The sequence below is a fragment of the Bactrocera tryoni genome, chromosome 2 (assembly GCF_016617805.1).
Source record: "Bactrocera tryoni isolate S06 chromosome 2, CSIRO_BtryS06_freeze2, whole genome shotgun sequence".
Classification (NCBI taxonomy): Eukaryota; Metazoa; Arthropoda; class Insecta; order Diptera; family Tephritidae; genus Bactrocera; species Bactrocera tryoni.
This window is the reverse complement of record NC_052500.1, coordinates 74165101-74181359: the sequence shown is the minus strand read 5'-3', so window position 1 is coordinate 74181359 and position 16259 is coordinate 74165101. Positions and strand designations below refer to the sequence as shown.

Genomic DNA, 16259 nt, shown 5'->3' with positions numbered 1-16259 from the left:
ATGGATTTTGATCTGTTTATTTGCATTGGCTGTAAATTGCGGTTGAAATTTATGCCTCTGCCGTTTTTACAAGTAAAATTTTTGCAAATTCGCTTGTAGATAAATAAACATGTCTTCTTGGCGCATAACGTACATCCAAGTGTAAGAAATACACACCTTCACACATTTATATGCATATATTTATATAATCAAATGTGCATGACTATAAACACGCCTGAAAACTACATTACATTGTGGCACACACACATTCGCAAACATGCCACTCGACTACTTTTACCCACACTACACATTTTCATACTCACCAAATTCTTGTTTTGCCTTTTCACTATGCCATTTTCACTTAATTTCTTTATGGCAGCTCACTGGCGTGCTCCATACGCCAATAAAAATCCAGTTTTGTAGTCTTCGTTGAGTGAAAGATTAATATTTATTATGCAGATATTAAAACGCCGACATTTACTGCTGATTTAAGTCGAAAATACGACTTTTATGGTTTAATAAAATTCTTATATTTTATTGTGTATTTGTAAACCTTATGGAAATTAATTATAAATAAATATTCATAATAAAAGATAGTAAAAAACATTTCTTTATAAACATTATAAATGTAAACTTTTCTTAATATAAGATTTTAAGAGAATTTTGAACACTTCTTTATAAAATGATCTACACGCCTTCTATTCTTCTGTTCTTATATTTATTGGTTGCTCGTTCTTCCACTCCCTAAAATTTGACGCATTGAATAAAGCTTATATGTGTGTCCCTCTTATGTGCCCTCTTCCATTCATTGTTTCGTTATTGTTAAGCATATAAAAGCTTCAATTTAAAGACAAAAGGTTAATTAAGTTTATGTGAATTAATTTAATTAATAAAATTACACTGACAAGGTCATAATTGCCTGCCGTTACAAGACTGCTGATACAAAAAAAATTTTTTTTTCTATTTTGGTCAGACTAAGATCCCTGAGTTAGCTACTGTACAGAAGTAGCGAATGTATTGGATAGTCCAAAAAGTCATTTCATATTTCTAATCAAACTTCAACATATTTTCTTATATTTATAATGAACTTTAATGAACCAAATATGTACCATTTTGGTCGACCATTTTTTGCCATTTTTCCGCTATCAGTGTAAAACTTTTCTAGTTTCTCGGCGAAAAACTGCGACAGGTAATTTTCACAGGCTTCTCTTGAAGACAACTTTACACCATTAGGGGAGTTCTGCATTGAACGAAACAAATAGTAGTTCGATGGTGCAATGTCAAGGCTATTTTGTGGATGCATCAAAACTTCCCAGCCAAGTTCTTCCAGTTTTGGAGCAGCTCATAGTCGACATTTTTTTTACAATCCCACCAAACGCTCAGCATAACCTTTCGAGGCGTCAATCTTGGCTTTGCGACGCTGGGCTATGATCACCACATTATTGCCGCACATTATTGTCGTGTTTGATCCACTTTTTGTCTCCTTTTTTTTATACAAAAATTTCTTCATTATTTTTACTCATTTTTGAGCAGCGCACAGTGGTTGGTCTCGTATGGAATCAGCGGCCACAAATACTTCCACTGCCTATATAAAGTGATTTGAATAAAATTTATTTAATTTTGCATGATAGTTTTCTTTGACTGATGATGAAAGGATATAAGCTCAAAAGTAATCGGTTTATGAAGTCCTGATTTGTAGCGACCCGTTGAGTCTGTATGATGAAGTCGATATATCTTAACATCCTTATACATCTTAACATCCTTTTTGTCTAACTCAGCAGACTCTTCTGAGAGCTCTCCAATTAAAACTGTTGCATAGTGAAAGACAACGGGAGCGTGAATTAAAATTTTGTGGACTGACGAAGGAAGAAATTCCAGGTATATTTTGAAGTTAATTCCCTTGCAGGATCTAACGCAAATCTAGTGCATTTAGGGTTGATTGAACTGTTTCCTTTTGAAATTGAATTCGAAACAAATTTTTTTGTGCTCTTCATTATTTTACAATTGTATTATTAGTTGTAGAGGGACATATGTCGTGACAAATAAATTATTGTCTTCTAAAGTATTATTTTCAAATTCCTGCTTGTGTTCGCTCTACCCAGAAAAACTGCTAAAAAACTCACATTTTCCTAATAATAATAGGTATTTAGAGGACTCATTGCGTTCATTAATTACAATCGTGCCGCAGTGTGGTTCAATAATTTTTTTATCTCAACTTCAACATCAGATTAAGAGACCTTTATTTGTTTAGAATAACTGTTTTTCATTTAAAGTGTTATCATAGCAGGTTAAAAAGTTGATATCAAGTTTTTTATCAACGAAGCTTTTAATAAGTAGATACTGATACCTTATTAAATGTGCTTTGTATTTTGTATTTACCGTTAATTTTATTGGATTTTTAAGAAATAGCTTTCGTACAAACAGTAGTAAATTTCAAAATTTTATATTTTTAATTTTGGCCTATCAAATCGACCAGTAGGAGCGGTAACTTATTTTCAACTTCTCCGAATTTAATTTTTTTCGAATGAAGCTTAAATTCTCACCTTTCCAACACTAAATTGTATGACACAATGTGATTGGAGAGATAGAGATATACGACTGCAACGACATCTATTAATAAAATGCGAAAAATTGTTTCGACTACCCAATATCTAACCACTATTTAAGTTATTTCCTTCACTACGTTTAAATGGGTAGTTACTACCAGAAATATCTTATTGAGTTTATTGAAAAAATTAAGGATTGCACTGCAGCTAACAATAAGTGGTGCACATACGCGATGGAGAGTCGAAGCTAGAAAATGTTAGTTTTTTGCTCATATCCGACATAAAGTAAATCAAAAATCAATTTAAAATTTCAAAAATGCGAGCCTTCTTTTCTCAGCATTTGGATAGATATCAAATGTACAGACATTCGACTCGAGGTGTCTTCATTAATGCATACAATAATACAATTTGCTAACCTTGTTTGACATAATTCTTTTCTCTAAGCCGAATACCGAAATTCGAATTGGAAAAGTTTCACTTTCGAGTATTTTTAAAATTGAAGGCAAAAAACGGACGAATTTTAAATTTCACAAATTTTACGATAAAGAGTTCTTCTTTCGAGCATTTTTACAATAGAAAAGAAATGTCGGCTTTGATTTTATAAAAAACCAGTCACCTTTAATAAGGTCGAGAATAACTGCTCTTTTTAATTGCTCTTTTTCTGATTTAGACGTATGGCATTCAAATCTGGGGCAATGCGGCGAATTCAAATTTAAAAGCAATTCAAGCTTTTCAAAATAAAGTTCTAGGCACCATAGTGGGGCTCCTTTCTTTGTGAAAAATGATCTCCACCAACGGGATGTAAAGTTATTCACTGTAAAGAAAACTATCGATGAATTTAACAGACATTACCTTATGCGTTTGGAGTATCATGAAAATATATTTGCTATTCAACTGCTGGACAATAGTCAATGGACAGTGGCGTAGGTACAACTTCGGGTGCCCGGGGCCAAGGGTGTTCTGCCACCCCCCTTTATCTACCTACCTACAAGTTTCATGAGGTGGTTCAAACAAAAGTGAATTTTTCCAAAATATCTGCGATATTAAGTATACAAAATTTAGGAACTAGAAGCCACGCAAATTCTGAAGTTCCAAAATTCTCACAATATGGTTTTTGAGGAAATTGATAGTAAATTTTCAAGACATCTTATTAAAAGACATAGAAAAACTCATTTTCGCCCTATATCTTGTACACTTTTGACACAATTTGCAGGAATTTTTGCCCGAATTGGAGTTTTCAAATATCATTTTTGAAAATTTGGAGAAATAAAAGTATTTGTTACATTCAAAGCATAGGGTAACTGTGAGAGTGACACGTCGCTAGACAAAGCGAGAAATGTATCTTTAAATTCTATCACTATTTTTAAGAAAGATGTAAGCCAAAAGATATAAGACAAATTCAAAGACTGAAGAGTATTCGAGTAAAAATTTATATTTTTCATTGATATTCAGATTATTTCATTGTGAGTGTACAACTCTTTATCTTTTATAATAAATTTGGTAAAAAAATTTGTTGAAGTTTTTTTCTGAATATTAAAAAACAGCGAAGATTGTTTTGCCGCCCCCCAAGACGTTGCGCCCGGGGCGACGGCCCTCTTTTATTGATATGCTATGCGTATAGTGAAGCGAAAGAGGATATGCAACTATTATTCGAAATTATTAATTCTTAATGCTCTCTTTCTCTTTCCTTCGTTTTTTAAGTAAGTTCTTATGAGAACTACACATCATAGTTTGCAGACTTTATTTTGATTGTCTGCACTGCTAAGCACTATGTGCTTAATGGTGCATTCTAAGTAATTTGTTCTTTAACCATTACACATTGTGAAATGGGAGCGTCAAACGTGGAACGCTGTTAAGTAATGCAAAAAATAATAGTAAAACTTTCTTGAATATTTTAATATCTAAACATTCACATACAACAAATACACTCCATAAAAGCAACTATTAGTTCTTCATTGTTACTGCATTCCAATATCATACATACATGTGCATATATATGTCTTTTAATGTCTGATTTATTGCGCGACTCGCGATGTTTGATCGTTTAATGGCAATGACGTGTTGACATGCGAGAATTCCGTTGACATATTGCACTGACACGCACATCTTCACATATGTATATAACTCTCTCTCTGCGATTTATACTACTTTTTCATACTAGAATTAAAGCAATTAAGCTTGAGATACTTAATTTAACTCAAGTTGACCAAAGTTATTGGCTGTTGTATTAAGTGTTTACAATTGCAATGATTACCAGATAATTAAGTGCGAATTAAAAGTATTGCGAGGGTTCATGGAAACTGATAGTTATTGCTATTTTAGTACATTTTATGTAGCTTGAAGTCGCTGTGGAAGTAGTTTCAATTTTGACAGCGACAACAGAGTGGATGACAGCTCGTTTTATTAATTAAAATCAACTTGTGAGAAACAGTATGGTATGGAAATGCTTCTGGTAGTTCATGTGGTCATCAGTCGACGTTACGAGTTTTCGAGAGAAAAGTTCTGCGAAAGATTTATGGCCCTTTGCGCATTGGCCACGGCGAATATCGCATTCGATGGAACAATGAGCTGTACGAGATATACGACGACATTGACATAGTTCAGCGAATTAAAAGACAGCGGCTACGCTGGCTAGGTCATGTTGTCCGGATGGACGAAAACACTCCAGCTCTGAAAGTATTCGACGCATTACTCGCCGGGGGAAGCAGAGGAAGAGGAAGACCTCCACTCCGTTTGAAGGACCAAGTGGAGAAGGACGTGGCTTCGCTTGGAATATCCAATTGGCGCCACGTAGCGAAAAAAAGAAACGACTGGCGCGCTGTTGTTAACTCGGCTATAATCGCGTAAGCGGTGTCTACGCCAATTAAGAAGAAGAAGAAAAATGCAAAAAACCAGAAGTTGATTTTTATAGACCATCTTGTATGTTAGCTATCATGGCTCTTACTGTAATAGTAATGGTCATATATTGTGCTTGCTTCTATTTCTTTTGCAAAGTGTGTCCATATAAATCAAAGAAAATCTAAAAATGTTCGGAAAAAAATTTTAATTTCAGCCGCTCACAATGACAAAAATACATATAAACATTCTTCAAAATCCTAACTTGGCGTCATATCATTATTGCGCTTCATTTATTTCTTTCTCTTTCAATAACGACAAATTTAATTTCCACACGCCATCTGTGCGCCAAGTCATTGCCATTGCCAATATTCCAATCACTGTCAACAGCCTGATCATTGCTGCCGAAATCACGGAGATTTCCAATGACAGTATAAGGTATATACGTGTGTCTGTGTTTGGGTTTGTGCGTAGTGCCCAAAATACAAAAAAGATTTAAGAAGTAAACAAATTTAGGGCAATAAATGTTGGAAAACAGATACAAATATATATAATCTTTGTCAAACCTACTATAGAAATACATTTTGATATTCCCAAAGCTAACTACGAGCTCAAAGTAAAATAAAAGAAAAACACCATCAAATGGACAATAACGACAATTTCCAGCATTTCGTCAAAAAGACGCTTTAATCTCATTTGCTTGTATGCTTATGAATTCGGCACAGACACTTTTTATTCGTTGCCTGCTTGTAGGCGCAATTACTAAATCACTGCCTAGAAGACACTCATTTATCTGCCTATACTATAGTTAACCATTTCAAATATACACTCACATGCACATTATGCAATGTTCACGCTCACTCGACCATGCTAAAGAAGGTTAATGCACCACACTTTGTCAATTTGTTATGGACCGAGCGCCAAATGCCAAACTCAAGAAGGTGAAAGTTGAATAAAGTGTGGCTAGGGAATTAGTGGAAGTGAGGAAAGTGTGGGTTTGAGTTCCAAATATGAAACATTTATGGCAAAGCAATGCGCAGAATATTAACAAATCTACTTCAGGATTTACCTAAAAGACTTATTAAGAATATCCCCTCCTTTACGATCTTTTTAAAAATTTTGGTACAGGTTTCTACCCATTCACTTCAAAAAAACTCGAGAAACTGAACTTCCTTGGGTCTACATTTTGAAGAAATGAGTAAAAACTGAACGGAAAAGCTCATTAATTAAGCTTTATATAGTATTCCGGATACACATCAACTATTGAGCACTAAGCAGAGGTCGTAATTGTAACCTTCAAGTTTTTACATTATTTGGGGGGACAAATAGAACCTTAAACTCCCATTTTAAGAGGTTGGAAATTTCAATCCTTTACCACTGCTGTACATGATTCCAGAAATTATTTCGAGCAAGCTTTCCTGTTATGCAGTTGTCTGAAAACGTGTGTTTATCAGAATTCATGTGGATTTGATAACGGATTCATCTACCTCTTACCGCACCATCAATTATTATGGCTCATAGTAACGATATGCTACTCAAGTAATTTCCGGAGGCAGAACTTGTTAGATATCAACAAATTGTAAATGTCTTAAAACTTAAGAGATCAAAGATCGTTAAATTAATTTCATATGTTAATGGCTCAGCTTGGGATTGGACAGTCCTCTAAAGGTCTTCAAAGTTCTGGGAATCCGAGTAAAGTCTGGCAACTGGACTGGACCTACTCACCTACTAAGGAGGGAGTAGAATTTTTGGAATTCGCCACAACAGTATACTTGACTGTCAGAACCCGCACATATATATTTTTCTTACCCTAGAGATGAGTCGCGTCATCGCATCAAGTAACATTCCACATAAAGAGAGAAACGGCTCTGCTGATGGCGCAAGTAAAAGCAGCGTTCACCACCTTTTTTGAAATAATGCAACCACCTCTCTATCTATTTCATAACATCAAATAACTTTTTAAACTCCTTTAGTTAATTCGATATATGAGGATTTTGTGAAACATTTTTAGGAGATTTGGAAAAGAACCAACGTTCATAGCAGTCCTAGTAAGATCCAGCACTACCTTTTGCGCGAGGATCAACTCTTCCAACTAACCAAACCAAATCTGTTTTTTTCCATAATCTTTCTATGCTTTCCTAATGGAAAGTTAGTGGACTCTTCCCTCTCACTCTCTTTGAAGTTCAGTTTGTATCTAACCTCCTTGTCATTTCTAAACTTTGAACCAATTTGAGGCACCCATAAATGCATGTCCAACTACAATCAAACTTTACCCAATCTTCCTATTTTCCACAATAAACTTACTCTATTTTTCAATCATAACGACTAATAAATCCCCTTTCTCTTTATTTTTGTAAACTACACTTCAGGGTGTGCTGCTGTAACTGTCTACGGCAGTCCTTTGGCGCATGTGAACACACCTCCATATTTTACGCGAATATATCTTTGCCACGCTCCGCCTCCATTTGTTCTGCTTGATAGTTTCCATTTATTCTCAAATGCCGTCGCGGCCCAGCAATCCAATCAGCTGGGCGCTACTCGGATCAGCACCCACATGACTACGTACTTAGGTCACGCTGTGAGTTGTCCTTTGCACAAATTGTTGCATTGTGTCTGTTCGCTTTTGGGCTTTGCATACTGCTTTTATCTTTTCGGCCGCTTTTTTGCTTTTTCTTTGAAATGTTTTGTGTCTTTTTTCTTGAAAGAAGAAATATGGCGAATTTAGTCACAGCTTGCGCTGGTGCTAGTATTGGTGTTATTGTTGCTGTTGCAATATTCAGTCAGTTGCAGTCATGCACAATATGTTTTTGTTGTTTGGTGGCATTGTTGTCTCAGCTATTTGTTGTATTGTATCTTATGTTCTTCCTTTGCTTGAATTTCCAAGTCTTTATTGTGTGCACATGAAAACTGTATGTACACATGAACATATACTTTTTGTTAGTTCTGTAAACTGATGCAGTTAATAAAGAGAGTTGGGCCTGATTATGGTACGTGCATCTGGAAAATTTGTAGAATTCAAACTGGAGCATTGCTACTAAATAATTTTTAATTATACAAAGCAAAAAACTAATAACGGAAGCTTTTATTGCATACTACAGTTGGTTCTTTGAAAATATCAGCATGCTATATCTGTATGTGGGAGGTAGAACAAAGCCTCTGAAATAAACCGATTGAAGCTAACGAACTCCACGAATTTCGAAATAGGCCATTAACACACTTTGCCTCAATGAAAAACAAGCTCTGAATAAAAAATAATTTGAATGAGAATAGGAACTTAGTTTATGCTTCAACTAGCCGTACTTGTAGTTTGAGTGAATTTTTTGTTTGACACAGCACATTGTGATCACTTGTCCTCTCGGCTCTGTTTTTATATATAAATTGAAATCAAATGCGTAAAAAAGTAGAAGTAGAAATAGTGAAAGCTCGATTGTGAAGATTTGTATTCGCATATTGGAAATTCAAATAAAAAATTAAATTAATATTTTTTTGATATTTTTAAAACTTCTATACTCTTTTTAAAATATTTCAATACTTTGTAATGGCAAGTATTATTTAAACTTTAGTAATATTTTTAACAAAGAAAAAAATATGAAAGTACTCGAATGTTAAAGCATGAAAATTATGGCAAACACATAGCTCTTTCGTGAAATGAATTCATGGATTACCAGTTCTAGAAGATTTGGAAGAAATCGAGGTAGGAATTTCTCAACAACTTCAACTTCGAAAATAAAAAAGCAAGAAAAGCATTTCAACTACAAAAGATAACGATAAAGTTGAAAATTAATTTCTGCAGCCATAAAAGAATGTATATAAAATAGCGAAAGGTTCTTAGTGACATATATGTGTTTGTTTTAAACATATGTATGTATATACTGGTTTTGGTTTGGAAAATACTTTCCAGTATACATTTCTATTGTTTGATTTTTGCTTGCTTTTGTCTTCACCCACAAGATTGCTAAAATCGAGTAAATGAAAATTTTGCATGCCACATTTCATGCCACTTGCAATGGTGCACCTAGAGGCAGACACATTTCTGTTTAGATTCATCTCCAATTGGCTTACCATGCGTCGCAGCTGCTGTCATCTGGAAGATTGACTGACACTTGGCAAGAGTGACAAAAGCTACAAGGACAACTCACCGAAAAAACAAAATTTTAATGGTGTAATAAATATAATGCAAAATAACGGCATTGTGCACATATGCTGTGCTCTGCCGGCAAGCTAATTGACTGCAAGTTTTCGCGCCACTTCAGGCTTTCAAAAAAAACGAGCAGTTGAAATAATTTGCCTCCAAGTGGCAGTCACACTGACAGCTAACCACACTGACGAGTACAAGAGCGACGGCCGACGACGAGGAAGACTTGAATTGCCAACGACTGCGAAATTCGCATAGGAAGAATGAAATTTGTAATGCGAAAGTGGCTTGAAAGGAACGGAAAATCAGTAGCAAATGACTTGACAGGCAGTACAAGCGAAATTTGAAATCGAAGTGGCAAGTGGGCGTGCACATGTACAATGTAGATGAAAAATATGCAGATACCCTCACAAAGGCACACTTATGCGTATAAGTTTTACACGCGTTAAAGAATCTAAAGTTAACTAGTAAAATCTGAAGAAAATGTTTACTCACATTCTTACGCAAAAATATAAGCATACACATAAGCATTCATACATGTACAAACATACACCCACATATATGCCATGTTATGCTAAAATTCGATATCTTTGCATATTTGTTCCAAAACTTCCGTTGTCGCTGTTCCGTTTTACTATATGTGGATATTTCTCCTTCCGCCATTGTGTTAGCCTGCTCACTTGCTGTTGAGTGAAGATAGTGCTTGCATCATACAATTTGACAGTTTCGCTTGTCACACTAACATCCATTTCTGTTGCGCGTACAAAAATGCATAACCACACACATAAAAATATAAAAAAAACAGTTAGCCAAGTGTTTAATTCTACACATATTTGTGGCATGCAAGTCAATTTTAAAGCGTTTGCATGCCAATATTGGAAAACTTCTTCCATAAAAAACATAAAAATGTGTTTTTCCTTCTTTAGTGAGAATGAAAATAATTTTCAGAATTAGATGGATATTTGGATGTCAGCAATACAAAGCATTTGCTTTACGTTAACAATCGGAAACTTAGAAATATTTTTACATAATCATAACAGTAATAAAAAATTTAATAATAATAATAGTAATAGTAATAATAGCTTAAATTTTCTTCATCCTTCGATCATTTCCTACATTTCTTTTAATTATAAATTTTTTTGGATTGTGGATTTAAGATACCTACTTTTAAAGAAACATATTCCTCACTACAAGACACCTTTTTCCGTAGTCTCTTCTGAAAATCAGCCATTTTGCTCCTTCAAAAAACACAAACATTTATAAAAAAAACGCAAGTTTGACGTTTAGTAGTGAAGACAGCACTGGTAGTAGTTTTTAAATTTTTAATGGCGTATGTAGCTGCATATTATCACTCAGAACAATAACAAAGAATTTTAATTAAAACTAAAATTCACTAATTGAATTATTTAATAGAAAGACTTTTGTAAGATAAACATGCAACACGTCATGAATAGGCCGATTCTATTAAAAAAGTAACGCGCGAACAATGAGAGCCATCAGCGATGGCAAAACATTGTAAAGCCAGAGAACACAAAGCCCACAGAGAGCAGCGGCAAGAGTGAGTGGGACAGAGAGAGAATAACATTTAAGTTCAGCAGTTACATTTACAATGGCAGCATGACAAAATATTAAAAGAAAACAATTCAAATTTTTATTCGCCCGGTTCAACAACAAAAGAAGAAGGAGGACAGTAAAGCAAGCGAGAGAAGTAATAGCAAAAAGTTGCAGTAAAAGAATGAAATTAAAATTGCTCGCAATAAAGTGTAAAAAGTGAAAGCAACAAGCCACTTGTTGTGGCATTTGATTATCTGTTGCTGGTCTCTGCCACAGTTCAAAGGAAGATAAGCATCGGGTTGTAAGAAAATGAAGCAAAAGAAAATGCAAGACGTTGCAGGTTGCAGCGGCAGAGGTAAGAAACTTGAGAGTTGTGAGCTCATAGAATAAGTAAGTGAACTGTCGCGTTGCAACGCAGCAGATGCGAGCAACAAATGGTTTTATGCGAATGCAAATGAAAACGAGAGCATAAAGCGGCTTTGAACTGTTTATGGCGTCCTATAAGTAATTTATTGCAGGAAAAACATAAAGCAAAGACAGTTCAGATGATAGTTTTATATAACTGCGCATATAAACAATTAAAGTTGGAATGATTATTTTTTTGTTGAAAATTCGCTTATAACAGTCTTTTATGAGAAAAAAGTTTTTACAAAATTATTATTTCTTCAATAGGAAGCTAGTTTTGTTAGCTTACATGTTAAAAAAAAACAAAGCGCCTGAAGGTAGGCAACATTTTAGTTTTATTACTTTAGGATGTTAAAATTTAACTCCCTGGGCAAAACGAATTCAACTTGAAATTAGAAAGGGAAGGAATGTGTTAATTCTGGCACATTATTTTAAACGGAATTAAAGCCTAATATCAACACTTGATATATGACCGAGTATTGTCCATACCAGATGTTTTTGGACTTTTAAACAAATTAACCGGCTAAATATGTAATCAAAACTATATTTTGTTATGGAATTCAGTTCAATCAAATCAGTAACGTTCGTTTTAAAATAGTATTAATTTCACCAATCTCGCTCAAATGTATGCAACGTTTTTAGTAGTAGAGTGAGACTAGCACTATTTGCATTAGCACTGAGTTCTTGGTAATAAGTTTTTTTTCACAATTCTATAATATAGAGTTAGCCTGTCGGCATTAATATTGATTGGCTAAACAACGGCGACCCAAGTCGACCTTCAAAAACACGAAATTATATAAGCGTATCTCAGTACTTTCAGAATGTCACTCATACGCCTTGTCTGTCACCCAAAAAATTTGAATGCTGTTGCTTGTAAACGCACATAATTTCACTTGGTAAATGTACTATAATCATACCTGTTTCTCAGGCAACCCTAAAGTGGGAATAAAGATTCACAGTAAGTGATGTCTAATGAATGTAATTTACGCATAGCCAGCGCGCTGAGATAAAGAAAATGTAAGCACATAAGAAAATAAATACCAAGTATTTTTTCGTTTTTTGTACTCAGATAACTCATTAAACCCAAAAATTTATGCCACATTTTCGCTGTCAAACTTCCACTTCTGCCTCTAAATCTGCTCCTTAAACAAGTTGCCTCCATTTGGCAAAGCAATTACACCCAATAAAGCTCGCAATTACAATATTACAATCAAAAGTTTCATTTCCATAAATAACCAAATAAGTAGACGGCAATCAAAAAACAGACATGGCATTATAATAACAACAAAAAACAAACGCAGTAATAATAACAACCTGTGCAAAGACTGCTGTCAGCCGCTGACATTCGATGGAAGAGCTCCATCCAATGACACGTGTGCTGCCCTGGCGTCGCTCAGACATAGTGTCATGCTAATGACGCCATTTTGCCTCTTTTTCTGCCAGCTGGCCTGTCTTTTTTAATTTTAATCGCATTTGTAAGCTTTTGGCATGTGTTTTTTCTGCTTGTATTCGTAAGTGTGTGTGAATGCCTGCGCCAGTAATCATGTCTTCCGTTCTCCTTAACCTTAGCCTCACTGTTGAGTGGCAACATTAGACGACGGCGCTGGCATATTGTCCTTGACAATAACATTCTTTATTTGCACACAAATAAAAATGGTGTGCATTTATATGTAGGTGTGTGTGTGTTTTTGCATATTAATGTCGTTTTGCTGCTGCAAAGTCTTCTTATATTTACTGTTTTCAAATGGTGTGTCTTTCCTGCTATATGTATTTGTTGCTTTTCTGCTGAATTCTCAAAGACAGGGCTGAGCCCACATTTGTCGGTAAATACAGTCTTATTTTGTAATAAAGATGTTTCAACAGATTTGTTAAGGTTTTAAAGGCAAAAAAGGGTATATTTGTATTTTTTGCGGCGACATGAGTAGCATAATTTTATTAGTTTTAATGACATGTTATTGTACAACTTTTGAGTATATTAGAAAAAATTTTCAATGAAAAATATTAATAAATAAGCCCGTGACGGCGAATCTCCAGAAGCGCCTAGGTGTGGTGCAGCGGTGTACATTATAACTTGTTGACGGATCATCTGAAACAAAAAAATTGATATGCGTCTTAAAGGTGATGTCTTTCTCGAGATAATCAGAACAAGTTTTTTTTTTAGTTTTTGCAGCACTTGGAAGTAAAAATCACGAGTTATAAAAATCGCCGTTAATTTGTTAATAAAAAATAGAAAAAGTGGAAAAAAAAACTCCATCTGAACCTGTTGATTTATGTGTTCAATAACATTGTGCAATTATATTACTCAAAATTATTGTGCCATTATTTTATTCAATAATATTGATCAATTTTTTTTAATGATTTTGTTTAGAAGTTTTAAAAACTTCTTAACTTAACATGAAGAATGTTATAACGAAAGTTTGGAAACGAAACATCAATATTTGCTTATACTACTTTTCAGCAATCAGGCAACCTTTCACATATGTATGTACATTAGGGTGATTCAAAATTTTTTTTTTTTTTCAATTGGTACTCGCAAAAAGTAAGTTCCTAGACACCTCTAAGAAGAAAGCCTCTCCAAATATGAGTTTTTAATTGTAACGGGAAGGTCCTCCGCCTAACGGTTTTCTATTTTTTCTTATTATCAGATAGAAAAATTTATATCTCGCTTCCAATTACTTGAAAAAATATCTTGTTAATTAGGTTTTGTAGGAAATTGAATGCTCTCAAATATGGTCTCTTATGATTTTTTCGTAAACCCAACCATTTAAAAGATATTAACGGTTGAAATTTGACTATTTTTGGAAAAATTTTGTATTTCTTATTAATTTTATAACTCAATGAAAAAAAATTATTAAGAATGATGAAACTCATAGTTTTTTAGGAAATTTACTGCTCTATAAAAATGGTCTCTTATGATTTTTCGATAAAGTTAAGCGTTTACGAGATATTCATCGTCAAACACCAATGCATATTAAGGTGAATCAAAAAAAAAAATTTTTTCGTTTGATACTCTGAGAAATAGGTTCCTAGACACCTCTAAGGAAGCCTCCCCAAAAACCTTATTCATAATGATTTTTTTCATTGAGTTATAAAATTCATAAGAAATAAAAAATTTTCCCAAAAATAATCAAACTTTAACTGTTAATATCTTTTAAACGGTTGGGTGTACGAAAAAATCATAAGTGACCATATTTTATAGCATTCAATTTCCTACAAAACCTAATTAACAAGATATTTTTTCAAGTAGTTGGAAGCGAGATATAAATTTTTCTATCTGATAATAAGAAAAAAATAGAAAACCGTTAGGCTGAGGACCTTGCCGTTACAATTAAAAACTCATATTTGGAGAGGCTTTCTTAGAGGTGTCTAGGAACCTATTTTTGCGAGTACCAATTGAAAAAAATTTTTTTTTGAATCACCCTAATGTACTTATATCCTAGGTTACTTCCCTAAGCAAGCGCAGGGCTTATTTGGACACAGAGGGTTGATACAATTAATGTATTTTAGCCGTGTAGAAAATTTTTCACAATCACCTCTCTAAACCACCAAGTTCTTTAATAGGCGTTTAATAGGCCGTTTGTGCAAAATGTTGGCGTTGTAAAACAGAATTTGATCAAATGAGACGCAATTATTCCACATAACTTACCACAATTCGTCGAAAGCGTGTCATATTGTCCCTGTTGGCGTTGATTACTTCCGTAGCGTTGGCAGATTAGGTGATGTACCAGTTACCGGAGACTTTTACCGTTACTTTTGTGTTGGTTGTTTTTGTTCTATTTGGGCGAAGATTTCTATCTTCGTGCTCTTTTCGCTGATTTCGGAAATTTTCTTCAGCTATTTTCAATTTTGTTGTTGCTTAATTTTGATTTTTTGTCGTTGTTTGTGTTGGTTGCTCTTAATCTTTGACAAAAAACGCTTGTTGCTTTGTCTTCTACAGTTTCACTTCATGCTGTGCACTCTGTGTTACAAATGTATTTGGCTAAATAATAACAAAACAAAAGAAATGTATCACTCATACGCCGCGTACGCCCACAAATTCTCTAAATGTCGTTACGCTCAATGGGCGACCGTAAAGCATGTTGGCAACAACACATTGTGTGAAGCAAAAGTGCTCGCTGTTTTGTTTCAAAAGGCAATTGTGCAGCAACTAGAACAAACAAACGCACACGCATGCACGCACACCAGCAAGCGAGTGTTAGTGAAACACGTTTTTGCTTTTAGACAATGCTCGACTGTTGAAGTAGTCCAATTAAGCGTGTATTTATGTTAAAAATATTAAGTGCACGAGACGCGCTCGCTTTGAGTTTTAGGTTTTTCCGTTCCATCGACCGTTTAGATGCGTGTCTTGTAGTAACTAAGCTAGCTGTGAGATTCGCTGGAGCTAAAATCTTCTTCAGTCAAAAGCTGAAATACTCCGGGAAAATTTAGAAAATACGCATAGTCCATGGAAAAAGCAGCTGAGAACTACAGTATATGCTTTGAGTGTCACAGAGAGCACGCAAGTGAGAGCACATTAGGCGTGTGAGCAATAAGTGCAAAAGATAGTCCTTGGAGGTGGCCAACTGTTTCCAATAATATTTTCCTACACACATGCACCACTCTCTCTCTCTTCACATTACTACGCTCAACATTTGCTAAGGTCTCCAAAATGTCTCTCGATTCCACTCACTCACACATTGACATTTGAATTATTTCATCTCTGTTTTGTCGCCATTTATTTCCGCCAACAAGCGAGTGTGGAGAATAGCATCAACGTAACCTGCTACTATGAAAACGTGAAAGAGTTGGGGCTGCAATCGCATTCC

The 16259-nt window shown here is 34.6% G+C and overlaps 1 long non-coding RNA gene across 1 annotated transcript in view; it reads right to left on the bottom strand.

Annotated features, from left to right (window-relative positions):
• The window catches only part of LOC120768629, a 46401-nt gene extending 30584 nt beyond the window's left edge, over positions 1 to 15817 (bottom strand). The window contains exon 1 of the long non-coding RNA XR_005704789.1: positions 15101 to 15817. This is a non-coding gene — a long non-coding RNA (uncharacterized LOC120768629). The remainder of the gene's footprint in view (positions 1 to 15100) is intronic.
• Positions 15818 to 16259: the final 442 nt, after the last annotated feature.